Genomic DNA, 12,683 nt, shown 5'->3' with positions numbered 1-12,683 from the left:
GACGGGCTGCAGGTTCTGGGTTTGGTCTTTGTTGCGATCTGTGCAGCGCAGCCGCCCTCTCGCCTTCTCCCCACCGATAAATGCTGGCTGTCTCCGCAATTCCGCAAAGCCTGCGGGTTTGCGGGAATTTCGGGCAGCGAGTGTGTGCTGAGAGGCTGCTGCTTTGATGAGGGGAGTGCGGATGTGTCGCCGTGTTTCTATTCCCTAGATATTCTGCCCGGTGGGTATATTCCCGGCCCGCCTGTGTTCCCGGGTTGGCCGGCTCCCCGCAATCCGGTAGCACTCAGATTTCCCGGGGAAGTGTCCACTCCCTTCCCGTTGGGATTTCTAATCCCCTTCCCAGGGGGAGCCTTGAAGTCCTAGAGACTCTCCCATCGGGAGAAGGTGACTACGATAACCGTCCCCATCACTGAGGGACGGAATTTGGAGCTTGTACGGTAATATGCCGGCCCTGTTCGGCTGTTTACATTCGGTGCTGTAGCCGAGGAAAAGGAGAGCGTCAGACCGGGGCGCTAGCTCAGCCTGACGCCGATATTCCTCTCCGGTGACATCCCATCGTTGGGTCGGGACATCTAGGTCGCAACCCGTGCGGTGAGAAGGAGCTAGTCAACGGGTTTCTGTGAGACGAGGAACGGGCGGGGCTACAAACTAACATGAGCAAGGTTTGTCCCTCGGATCCCGGGATCCCGCCTCCCCCCGTGCTGCCACTCACCGCCTTCCATTGCCCCTCCCGCAGTGTGCACCAAGGACGGGCTGGTCCTGGTAGCTATCTCCAGGGATCTGACGCTGCCTCCTGTATACCTGAGCACGGTGCATGTGAAAGATGGGTCCGGAGCCGAGTGCCGTCCCACCGCCGTCTCTGCAGACACGGTGCTCTTCCAGTTCGCGCTGACCGAGTGTGGCACCGCTCAGCGGGTAGGTACTGGGCCGGGGGCCATGACTGGCGCTCAGCCGGGTGCTGATGGTCTGCTGTCTCCTGTAGATAGACGGAGGGAAGGTGGTGTATGAAACGGACTTGTTGGGGCAGTTTGAGATCTTGGATGGAGCTTGGGGCTCGGTGAGCCGGGACAGTCCCTTCAGGTGAGTGTGGGAGCACCCTGAGCGGGGAGCGGAGGTGAGGCGCTGCATTGTGCAGCCGTGTCCGTTCTCTTGCAGGCTCCATGTGCAGTGCAGTTACAAGGGAAGCCAGGAGTCCGATCTACAGGTGACGCCCCGTGTTTACACCCTGTCTCCGCCACCGCCTGCCACTGAGGCCGGCCTCCTGCGTCTGGAGCTGAGAATAGCGAGAGGTAGTGAGTGCTCGCTGTTGCCTAGTGTCCAACTGAGGGCTCACTGCAAATAGTGGCGGTGCTTCACCTTTCACTCTGCAGATGGCGGCTACCGGAGCTGGTACGTGGCCGGTGACTATCCCATCGTGAGTGTGCTGCAGAACCCCATGCTCGTGGAGGTTCGTGTCCTGAACCTCAACGACCCGTCCCTTGTGCTGGTTCTCAATAGGTGCTGGGCGACTCCCGGGGCCGAGCCGTATTCGGGGCTCCGCTGGACCTCCTAGTGGACAGGTGAGGGCCGGGGACCGTGGGGCGGACTGTGAGGGGGCCGCTGTGAGACTCCGCTCAGTGCCTTTCCCCATTGACCCCCCCCACCCCCCCCCAACCTTCCTCTGTTCCGGGTGCCCGTATGCTGGTGACAACTACAAAACCCGCCTGGTCCCGGTGGGCGCCGCTTCCCAACGCACCACAAGCGGTTTGTAGTCAGCACTTTCGCTTTCTGGGACCGGGTGTCGGCCCGGGCTCTGAGCGGGGAGGTGAGTTTCCTGCAGTGTTTCCCTGGCTGTCACTGGTCTGAGCTGCTTCCCCGGGTGTGGGTGAGAGCGGGGCGGCCCCTATTCCCCACTGAGCGGAGAAGCATTGATCTCCTGCCTGCCGCCGAGGCACTGACCATCCCGTTGTCTCTTTCCAGCTTTATTTCCACTGCAGAGCTGAGGTTTGCTCTCCCTCCGCCCGAGACAACTGCACGGCTCCCTGCAGCAGCAGTAATTACCCGGCCTCGGAAATTGCGCGGGTGGGAGTGTCTGACTGGTTCGCGTGTATTGCTTATCCCTGTTTCACCTTGAACGTGGCGAACCCTATACACTGCCTACTGACTGTTTCCAGGGGGCTGTTTGGGGGTGGGGGGGGGGGGGTGGGAACCATTGAAGACCTCAGACCAAGTGATGGAGGAAAGACGATATGACCAAGTGTCAACATTCCTGGCCCTGGTGGGGGAGGGAAGAGGTCTTGTTTTCCGGCGCTGCCGGGAGCACCTTGGGCCAGCACCTCCAGTTTGATGTCTTGAACAGAATGTCCTTGTTGGAGGGGATGCGTGTGCAGCGCGATTATCTCTGTACAAAAAATGTGTTACCGTCATCACCCGCGCAAGCGGAGTCATCACTTGCCCTTGCAGATGGTGGAAGATTTTGCTGTCACATGAAGCTTTCCAGCATGATCCCCAACCTCCTGCCTGTATGTGCCTGGTGGTTCTCTCAATGGCGAGACCACCCCTCTGCCTTCCGCTACCCAGATGTTGGTGGTGGCAGTATTGGGTGTTGGAATGTTGTCTGCTGGGAACCGCTCTCGGGTGAGACTTGCTTGTGGGCCATGTGGACTGCCCTCCCGGTGGAAGGATTCGAAACCTGCCCCTGGAGCAGAGGGCAGAATATGGTGGTGTTGGGGTTCGATGTCAGAGACTCCTGCAATGGATAGGCGGTGTGAAGGTCTCCACCGTTAACCTCCAGTCCTGAACGATTTCCGCCTCTGACCCGGCATTCCGCTGCCGCCGTGCGTGAATAGGGAGATCGACAAATCCCTGAGGAATCTGCATCTCCAGACCCACGCTTGTCAGGTTTGTGGCGTTAAAACTGGTATTCACATCCACCCGGAGACCAGAATGACCGTGGTCCCACCAACCATAAACTCCTCTCCACTCATCTCTCTCCCCAGAGAGATGAAGATGCATCAAGGTGCGGGTTGGGACCTTGGTGACGGCTGCTGGGCCCATCATTCTCCTGGAAGATGAGCGCTTGCCTGCTCGACTCCACCCGCGGGATGGAGGTAAGGGAGGTGCCTGCAACTGGCGAGTGCGCGAGTACCTGGAGCCGCTGTAACCCTGTCCTGTCCCCACAGGTGCTGCTACTGTTTCCCCGTCCCGTGTCCTTCCTGGAGTGGCGGCCGGGGCAGCGCTGCTCTCCGTGGTCCTGCTGGTCGGCGCTGTGGCTTTGTGGGAACAGGAGGCGGGTGTCAGGGCGGCCTCCGCGGGCAGCTCCCTGGAACTGTAGGTGTCTGTTGGAGAATAAACTGCTGTTGTGGCTGAGATCCGCTCTCGGGAGGCTCTTTATTCCCCCAGTGTTTGTTCTCCTTTCCAGCGGGTAGTTGGGTTGCTGGGGTTGGGAATAGTTGGCAGCGTCTGTCAGCTGCCGCCGTCAACATCCGGCCCCTCCCGCACTGGAAGTTCCCTTTGACGTCCGACTGCTGCGCTTTGGGACTCCAAGCTTCTCTGGTTTGTCTTTTAACTGAATGGGATTGATGGTGTTTGCAGAATGTTTAACAATACCCTCACCACTGAGTTATCTGTATTCGAATCGCTTAACTAAATTAGCCCACAGTTCCCGAGTTAACGAGGGAGGCTGGCCAGGCTAGGCCTTTATTCCTTGGAGCGCAGGATAATTGGGGCGGGGAGGGGGGGGGGGGGGAGGGGGTGGCGCTTGTACAAATGTTTAAAACTGAGGCATAGTAAAGTTGGACCAAAGCAGTCCTTTCCCCAGGGTAGGGGAGTCCAAACCTAGGGGTTAAAGATTTGAGAAACCTGCGGGGTAACATTTTCACGCAGAGGGTGGTGAGTGTGTGGAACGAGCTGCCAGAGGAGGTGGATGAAGCAGGTACAACAGTATCATTTAAGAAGCACTTGGATAGGTACGTGGAGGGGCGGGGCTTGGAGGGACATGAACCGAAAGCAGGAAATTGGGGCTACCTGGCTGGGCAAGTTGGTGGGTACAGACTAGTTGGTCCGAAGGGCCTGTATCCGTGCTTCAGGACTCTTAGCTGTGATTGTATGTTGGATCGTTCTTCAGATAGTCAGCGGGGGGTGCAGGAGAGGGGTGATGGTGGGCGGACTGTTTCAGTTCGACTGCACCGCAGTTTCCGTCGCCGTTGAGTACAGGAATCCCGATGTTCACACCTCCCGCTCCTTGTCGTCGCTGCCCTCTGCTGTGGGCACCTGTTCGGCCGCACAATCGGTTCCTCGGACACCCAGTCTCTTGGTTAGTTGTCATGGACGATAATGTTGGGAACACTCGGGTCAGGCGGCATCTGTAGAAAGAAAAGGAAGGAGCATTTCAGTTCTCTGACCGCGGGGCTCCGTTTCCAGCATCTGCTATCTTATCTCCGGTTTCTATTCTGTGACTTTCCTGCGTCTATTCTGTGACTGTCGGCCTCGGTGAGTAAAGGCAGCAAAGATGATGGTTTAAACAGCTCGAATGCCAACCGCATTCCCAGACTTGTATCAAGGTGCACACCAGCCCTTTCCGCAACCGAAATCTGTGACCAGCCCAGTCAGTACGATGAGCTTCCTCATCTATTGAACGGGTGTGAGAGGCCGGCTGACTGACGGTCTGGCCTGGAAATTTAACCCCTACTGTTGAGTGAACCCGACAGAATCCCTTTAAGTTGCGGTTTGGAGTGGGAGGGGAGCCTTGATCAAGCAAGTTTTTCAGCCAAAGAAAACTTAGACAGCGACCTCACCGACGTGAGGGAGGGTATCTGAGCATAATCGAAACTGCGCTGGTGGGAGAGTGGATTTGAAAGGAACCTATGTCGCGTCAGTAGTTTAATGCCAACACCAACCCAAGAGACCGAAACCACTTCGAACAGCAAGGAGCCGAGTTCGGCAACTCGCTGCCGAACTTTTTTTTGCGGCAAACGCTGACTTTCTCAAACTAATAAGGCGGTAGTTCGAAGTTCCTTCCCCCTTCCATCTACCCAGGACAATGTTTAGCCACGGGTTCGCCCACCCTCCCCCTCTGATGACATCTGCCATTCACACCCCCCACCCTCCCCATGGGTCCCATTCCCTCCTCTACATATCCGGTTCCAGCACTGGTAGCCCTTTGTGTTCCTGCTTAAAGAACATAGAACAGTACAGGCCCTTCGGCCCACAATGTTGTGCCGATGTTTATTCTGCTCTAAGATCTAACTCTTCCCTCCCACATAACCTCTATCTTTCTAATATCTGCAGGAAGTGCGTTCAGCACACCCACCACTCTCCGTGGGGGGAAAACAGCTTACCTCTGATAGCCCTCTAATACTTTCCTCCAATCAGCAGAAAATCATATCCCCTGGTGTTAGCCGTTGTCATGGGGAAAAAGTCTCTCATTGTCCCCTCGATCTATGCCTCTTGTACACCTTTATCAAGACACCTCTATCAAGTCACCTCTCATCTTCCTCGCCAAAGAGGAAAGCCCTAGCTCGTAAACCTATCCTCATAAGACATGCTCTCCAATCCAGGCAGCATCCTGGTAAATTTCCTCTGCATCCTCTCTAAAGCTTCCACATCCTTCCTATAATGAGGTGACCAGACCTGAACACAGTACTCCAAGTGTGGTCTAACCAGAGTTCTATAGAGCTGAAACGTCACCTCGCGGCTCTTGAACTCAATAACCGGACGAATGAAGGCTTATCGTGCTCCAGCAGCTGTCGTTTTACTTCAAGCGCCAACCTGCCCTCTCTGTCTCATTATTTCCTTGTCTGCCTCCATTTATCATCCATCTGCCACTGTTTCCCATCTCCTCTCACACCTGGCGCAAACTGACCATTTATAGCCCTCAGTGGGTCCTGGGTTCCTATCTCTCGACTCCCCAGCTAAGGTAAGATGCCTTTGTCAGTCACATGTTCATTGAAACACAGTGAAATGCCTCTTTTGCGTAGAGTGCTCTGTGGGCAGCCCGCAAGTGTCGCCACGCTTCTGGCGCCAACATAGCATGCCCACAACTTCCTAACGGGTACGTCTTTGGAATTTGGGAGGAAACCGGAGGAAACCCACGCAGACACGGGGAGAACGTACAAACTCCTTACAGACAGTGGCCGGAATTGAACCTGGGTCGCTAGTGCTGTACTAGCATTATGCTAACCGCTACACTACCGAGCTGATTATCTTTCCCTCCACTCTCAGCAATGATACAAGGTGTTGACTGGCAACGTCTCCAATTCCTTTTCCGCTACAGATGCTGCTCCGCACGTCGAGTCCCTTCTGCAGATTGTTTGGAGCTCACACGGAACAGCTTTAGTCTGGAATTCTTCGCCGGTCTGGATGACTGAGACATAATTACTCGCCATTTCAACAAGGAATTGGAACGGCATGCGGGGTCTATTGTCACATGCACGGGGTACAGTGAAACGTTTACATACTATCCATCCAGATCATTCCATTAGCCCAGTGCATTGAGGTAGTACAAGAGAAAACAATACCAGAATGCAGAATGGTGTTACAATTACAGGGAGTGCAGGTAGACAATAAGGTGCAAGGCCATAACGAGATAGTTTGAGGTCGAGAGTCCATCGAATTCGTACAAGGGACGGTTCAATAGTCTATCAGCAGGATAGGAGCTGTCATTGTGCCTGGTGGTACGTGCTGTCACAGTTTTGTATCTTCTACTCGACGAGAGGGGGAGAAGAATGTCTGGAGCGGGGCGGGCGGTGTCTTTGATTATGGTGGCTACTTTAGCAACGCAGTGAGGTATAGGCAGAGTCCGTGAGGGGAGACTGGTTTCCGTCATGTGCTGAGCTGTGTCCTCAACTCTCTGCTGTTTCTCGCTGTCTTGGGCAGAACAGTTGTGATACCAAGCAGTGGTGCATCCAGACAGGATGTTTTCTACACTGGGTCGATAACAATTGGCGAGGGTCAAAATGGGCATGTCAATTTTTTTCCACCACTGAGGAAGTAGAGGCGCTGGTGAGATTTACCTGGCGGTGGTGTCGACATGGTTGGACCAGGAGAGGCATTTAGTGATGTTAGAAACATCGAAAACCTACAGCACAATTCAGGCCCTTCAGCCCACAAAGCTGTGCCGAACATGTCCCTACTTTAGAAATTACTTGGCTTACCCATAGCCCTCTATTTTTCTCAGCTCCATGTACCTATCCAAAAGTCATTTAAAAGACCTTATCTCTCCGCACTCCTCGGATGTTATGCACTATCGTATGTTCACTCCTCGGAACTTAATTTTCAACCCTCCTGACCTCAGCAGTGATGTAGGCAGGCACATGTGCACTGTCTCCCTTCCTGATGTCAATCACCAACTCTTTTGTTTTGCTGACATTGAGGGAAAGGTTGTTGTCATGACAGTATGTCACCATGTTCTGTCTCCTTCCTGTACTCCGACTCATCGTTATTTGTGATTCGGTCACTAGGTGGCATTTATAGATGGAGTCGGAGCAGAGCCTCGTTACACAGAAAATAGGGAGCGGAGTTCCTTGTCTCTGCTAATCACATTCGAACCGCCTCCGTTAATCCATATGATGTTCGACCTCTGGCAAGCCTGGCTTCACTCTGACACAGATGCAGTGTCTTTGTCTCGCCACCCCTCTCGCCTGGATCATTTTGCTTTGCGGTTCTTACAAAGGCTCTGACCTGAAAGTAACTGTATTTTTCCACGGATGCTGACTGATGTGCTGACTCTATCCAGTATTTTCCCTTTGCTTTTCAGATTTCTAGCATCTGTGGTATTTTAGGTCCACCTGCAGAAAGTTGTCGCTGTGGCGGTAGAGCAGGAAAGGATGGGGATATTCGGGACAATCTGCCGGATTTCATCCTGAACGAGGAGCACAACATTATTGAAGCCTCGGGTGTTCATTCCATCACCAGACATGTAATCCCCCGCTCCCTATCATCATCGTGAAAGGATCGCACCCTTTTCACGCTGGTTCTCGATCACTGCCACCATCCACACGAGCAGAGGATCTCATTTCACCTTACCCCTTCCTCCCCTCTCGGGCCACAAGCAGACTTGGAGTGAAGGGCGAGGCTGGCACGGTTAGGGAACACAGGTTGTCGAGGGATGTTGAGACTCTGCTCAAGAAAAGGAAGGGGGGGGGGGAGTAAGTATAGGAGCTGGAATGCAGTGAATCCCCTGAGTGCAAGGGAGGTGGGAGTACACAGGAGGGCGAGAGGAGAACATGAGAGTTTTTAACATCAGGTAAAGGAGAAAACAATTCGGCAAGTATATTAAGAGTAAGTTGTTCACTAGGGAAAGAATAGGTCCCCTTAAGATTCAATGTGGTCGTCTGTGTGGAGCTGCAGGAAATGGGCCAGGTGTTAAATGAATATTCCGCAGAATGTCATGGAAGCTCAGGAATTAAGCAACATGAATTTTGATGTATTGGAACATATCCACAGTGCAACAGAGGAGGTGCTTGTGGCCTGAAGGCACATTAAGGCAGGTAAACCCAGGCACCTGATAAAACTGTATCCCAGGACATTGTGGCAAGCAAGAGAAGGAATTGCAGGGACCCTGGACCTCGGTAAAGCAGCCAACATAATCAAAGACCCACCACCTCCCCCCCAACCCCGCCCGTCCACATCCCCAATCGGGCTGGAGATTTTAAAAAAAGCCTGAAAGCACATACCAGCAGCCTGGAGGACAACGTCTATCCCGCTGTTATGACTATTGAATGGTTCCCTAATGCGATGGGGGACCCTTGACCTCACAATCTATCTCGTCATGGCCTTGCACCTTATTGTCTGTCAGCACTGCACGTTCTCCGTAATTGTAACACTTTATTCTTAATTCTGTTATTCTTTCACCTTGAACGACCGCAATGCATTGCAGTATGAAATGATCTCTATGCATGACATGCAACACCAGCTTTTTGCCTGTACTTTGGTACATGTGACAATAATATTCCAATATTTGCACGATTGTTAGCCACAGCTGAGGTACTGGAAGAGTGGTGCATGGGTACTGTTGTCCTGTTATTTAAGAAGGACTGTAAGGACAAGCCAGGGAACTACAGGACGATGAGCCTAACATCAGTTGTGGGAAAGTTACTGGAGATGATACTGGAGGGACATGGTATACCACCATTTGGAAAGACGGAGACAGATAAGACATAGCACAGCTGTGTGTGGGAATTTGTGCTTCACATAATTGATTGAGATTTTTGAAGAGGTAACAAAGAATATTGGCGAGGGCAGTGCAGTAGATGTTCTCTGCATGGTCTTGTAGCAAGACTTTTGAAAAGGTACTGCATGGTGGGTTACCCTGAAAGTTTAGATCACTTGTGTACTGTCGCAGAATCTCTCATTTTTTCTACAATGCAAGATGATAACTCCGAGTTTCGTTCCAAGGCTTTTATTTGCACGTGGTACTATGGAGAGTGGGCAGCGATCTCCAACGTTGCCCAGACTCTAACATACAGAAGGTTACAAGCTTATTTTATATGTTAAAGCAACAACTATATCACGTGACTAGTTCAGTTACGGTTGTTACACACTTATGAATTTAATCAATGTGTCACATAGATCAAGATAAGACAAAAACAACATCAATCAATTTCCCTTATCAGTGCGTTCAAGGCTGACATCACACCCTGTTTTATTTCAAAGTCTGGTTTCAGCATTCTTCTTCAGACCTGCTGGCTCCAAGCCCAGATTTACTGTTGACTGAAAGCATTGTACTCTCATACCATGTCAAGTATTCCATCAGCCCCAGTATAGTCAAAAGACACCATTTATTCTTCTGCAGGGACGTGGTGATTTGGCTAATTGGATACAAGTTCAGCTTGGTGGAAGGAGGCAGACGGTGGTAGTGGAGGATTCTTATTCAGATTGGAGACCTGTGTGTTTGGAACGCACTGTCGGAGGAAGTGGTAAAAGTCATAACAAAGTTTTAGAGACATTAGGCAGATACGTGAACAGGCAGGGAAAAGAGGGGTATGGGCCCTGTGCAAGTAGATAGGATTAGTTTACTTTGCCATGATATTTGGCGAAGGCATCGTGCATGTTCCTGTGTTGTACTGTTCCATATTATGTTTCCAGATCATCCAGCATCTGTGGAAAGAGAAACACTGAACGTTTCTGGTCAAAGTTTTCCATCAGAATCTAAAAAGGAGAAGATCTGCCTCACAGAGAACCTGAGAGTGCAATGGGTGGATCTCTTCCTTTGCACCACCATCCCAATCAGAAAGGTCTCGGGTCCTCCACTTATTCCTCAACCAGTTCCCTTTCGCTGATATGTCATCCTGGTAAACCTCGTCTGCACCCTCTCCACAGCCATCAAATCCTTCTCTAGTATACCGAACGGAACGGCACACAATTCTCTAAATGCGTCCGAATCAAAGTTTCATAAAGTTTTACACTCAATGCCACAACCGAGAAAAGGACAAGTGTGGAATACACCTTCTCCATCATCCTATAGGCTTGTTTTGCCACTTTCAGGGAGCTATGGATTTGCACGTCAAGATCCATTTGAACATAAATGCTCCTAAGGGTCCTACAATACATTGTATACTTGTCCTTACCAGTTGACCTCCCAAAGCGCAGCTCTGTACACTTGCTTGTATTAAACTCTATCCACCATCTCCCCGCCCCCATCTCCAACTGATCTATATCCAACAACCTTCTGCTGAATGTCAGCAAAACCAAAGAACTGATTGTTGACTTTAGGAAGGGAAAGTTGGGCGGACTAGCGCTAGTCCTCATTGAGGGGTCTGTGGTGGAAAGGGTGAGCAGGTTGTCACATCTCAGAAGATCTATCATGGGTGCAGCACATAGATGCAACCAAGAAGAAAGAACACCAGCGTCTCTACCTTCTTGGAAGTTTCAGGAGATTCACCACGTCATCAAAGGTGCTGACAAACTTCTGCAGATGTACAGTGGAAAGATTCTGTGTCGTTGCATCATTGGCTGGTGTGCAAACTCCAATGCAGAGAAATGCAAGAGACGCAAGAGATTCTAGAGAGTTGTGGACTCAGCCAGTTGCATCATGGGTACAACTCTCCCCATCATCGAGGACATCCACAAGAGGCCTTGTCTCAGGCAGGCGACATCCATCAGAGCCCCCCACCATCCAGGCCGTGCCCTCTTCTCGATGCTACCATCAGGCAGAAGGTACAGAAGCCTGAAGACCCGCACCTCAAGATTCAACAACAGCTTCTTCCCCACTGCTATCAGGTTCTTGGACCGACCTGAAAACCCCTAGCAGCACCTCAGACGATATTTATTATATTTTTCTTTCCCTCAGACTGATGGGTATGTTCATGTTGTCGTGTAAATTGTGTATACTTCCTGTTAATTTACGTTCATGTTACTTTGTGTTTGTCGTGTTTGTCATGTACGGTGCTGCAGCTGCAAGAGCGATGTTTTGGCATTTATACCCTGAGTGCGTATGCCCATGACAATAATCTTCAACTTGAACTTGAGAACAGTGCACAATACTCGAAGTTTCGTCTCACAAACGACCTGTACAGTTGCAACATAACGTCCTCACTCCTGTATTCAGCGCCCTTACCAATGAAGGCAACAGTGCCAGGTTCCTTTTTCATCACCCTGTCCACGTGTCGCTGTTTTCAGAGATCTATGTACCTGTACACCGAGGTCTTCTGGTTCTGTAACACTCACTTCGGGTCTACCATTTCATGTGTACGTCCTGTCCTGGTTTATCTGACCAAAATGCAGGACGTTGCACTTATCCGAATTGAATTCCATCTGATCTTCCTTGGCCAACGAGACCCTGTTGTAACCTGAGACAACCTTCTTCACTGTCTGCTACACCACCACTTCTGGTGTCATCTACAAGCTTAATATTTTAGCAACATTGTCATTCAAATCATTAATGTAGATGCAAAGAACAGTGGACCCAACACCGACCACTGGTCACAGGTTTCCTGTGTGAGAAACAAACTTCTACCATCATCCTCTGCTTCCTGCTGTCAAGTGGCGACTGCTGGGGCTTTGACAGAGATCATTGTGGCCTCGTTAGCAACAGGAGAAGTTCCTGAAGACTGGAGGTTGCCAATGTTTTCCTTTGTTTAGGAAGAGAAATAAGGACAAACCAGAAAACTATAGGCTAGTGAGCCTTCCATCTGTGGCAGGGAAATTTTTGGGAAGGTTGTGAGGGATCGGCTCTACTTGCTTCTGGAAAAGCATAGCTTTATTAGAAGCATAGAATCATAGAACACTACAGCACAGAACACAGGTCATTCGGCCCTTCTAGTCTATGCCAAGACTTGATTCCACCTGCACCCAGTCCACAACCCTCCAGACCTCTCTCATCCGTGGAACTACCCAATTTATTCCCAAAACTCAGGAGTGAGCCTGCATTTACCACGTCAGGTGGCAGCCCGTTCCACACTCCCACCACTCTCTGAGTGAAGAAGTTCCCCCTAATATGTCCCCTGAACCTCTCCCCTTTCACCCTAAAGCCATGTCCTCTTGTACTTATCTCTCCTAATCTAGGTGGAAAGAACCTACTCGAATTTACTCTGTCTATACCCCTCATAGTTTTCTAAACTTCTATCAAATCTCTCCTCAGTCTTCTGTGCTCCAAGAAATAAAGTCCTAACCTGTTCAATCTTTCCCTGCAACTCAACTCGCGAAGACCCGGCAACATTCTAGTAAATCTCCTCTGCACTCTTTCAATCTTACTGATATCCTTC

The sequence above is a fragment of the Pristis pectinata genome, chromosome 5 (genome assembly GCF_009764475.1).
Source record: "Pristis pectinata isolate sPriPec2 chromosome 5, sPriPec2.1.pri, whole genome shotgun sequence".
Taxonomy (NCBI): Eukaryota; Metazoa; Chordata; class Chondrichthyes; order Rhinopristiformes; family Pristidae; genus Pristis; species Pristis pectinata.
Note: the sequence above shows the minus strand (reverse complement) of the source record.